Below are 1491 nucleotides of genomic sequence, written 5' to 3'. Positions count from 1 at the left end.
CGTAGGGAGGCCGCTGCTGTTCCTCTGAAGGGATTTCTTCTGTAGCGGAGGGGCAGGACGAGCGCCTCGAATTACAAAAAGCAGCGTTACGTTCGTTGTTATTTAATTTATATAAGGGATTTAATCTCGGGGCTGCTGTAGCTGTAGGGTGGCATTTCAAAGACAGAGACCGCGCTTTGCGGGGAGGAAACGTGCACGTGAAGCGGTTCTTCTGAAATCAGTTGCGTTTCGTTATTCAGCCCATCAACTGACATCAAAGTTTGGAAGTGGCATAGTGGTGTGTTGTTGAAGAAAATGCTGTAAAAGCCTGGAAAGCACAGGCACGGAGTACCTAGTGACATTTACAAAGGAACAGCTGTTACTGGGTGAAAAGTGTATGGTTTCTCTGTTTTGATAAATGGTATATACATTTGTTATGCTTTTGCATAGTCACCAGTGAGTGAAAAACAGAGTATAACTAAGTATTTGGTCCATCCTCCTTAGAGGTACTTGCGAGATTTAACATATAGCACATATTCTATACAGGCATGCGAGTATTGGATAACAGGGATGAGCTTATGATTTGTTGCTTGCTAGGTTGCGCTACGAGTCCACAGTGAACCAGCATATAGCAGTGTTATTGTGGTACTGTATATCTTGAGCTAATCAGTAAGTGGTTTTCTACTGGGTTTAGCAGCTGGCAAAATAAAGAAAATACTGCTGCAGAATAAGTTATCATTGCATTACCTGCTCTTTCTATTACTTTAACTCAAATACTTACTGTTTTCAATACAGTCATTGCTTTTCACAAATAGTTTTGTGATTCAGGATACTTAATGAAATCTCTAGTAAGATGAGGCAGTAGTGATTAAATATAGCATCCCATTTTTGTATGCCCTTATTGTTCACTTACTGAATTATTTTCCGGTTCTGTTTAAATAATAATACATTATTTGGCAATCCTGTTGGAAAGTAAGCCCAAAATCTGTAAAATAAAACCAGAGTCCTAAAACTTAACTCTTAATACTGGATATCATTAAAACGGATAAGGCTTTAGGAATGAGTTACAGATAGAACTTCGAAAACTCCGATCAAATAGTCGGTAAAGTAGGGGGCTTGGGGTTGGTGGGTTTTTTTGGTTGATTTGGTTTTGTTATTTTTTTTCAGGTAACCTCAAGGATCTTTGCTTGTCAATGTGGTTTCATCATAATATAGGTCATCATGATATATTCTCTCCACCCTGTTGCAAATTAACAATATATTATTGCTATGGTAATTCTGACTGTAAAGAATTTTAAGAAATACATTGATGATTTGCTTTGATGTTTTAGCAACACTGAATCCTGAAGGTGCAAGATGTTGAAGGCAGATCATTTAAGTCAAAATGATTCTGAAAACTACCTTCAGCAAATTTGGGCTCAGAATGTCTTTTTCCAGTTGTAAATACAAAACTTGTGTATATTTTCTGTATATTGCTTTGGGTGTATTTGTATCTTTTACACCTTTAAACAT

This window comes from Charadrius vociferus, unplaced genomic scaffold (genome assembly GCF_000708025.1).
Source record: "Charadrius vociferus isolate BGI_N301 unplaced genomic scaffold, ASM70802v2 scaffold55, whole genome shotgun sequence".
NCBI lineage: Eukaryota > Metazoa > Chordata > Aves > Charadriiformes > Charadriidae > Charadrius > Charadrius vociferus.
This window is presented reverse-complemented; position numbering follows the sequence as displayed.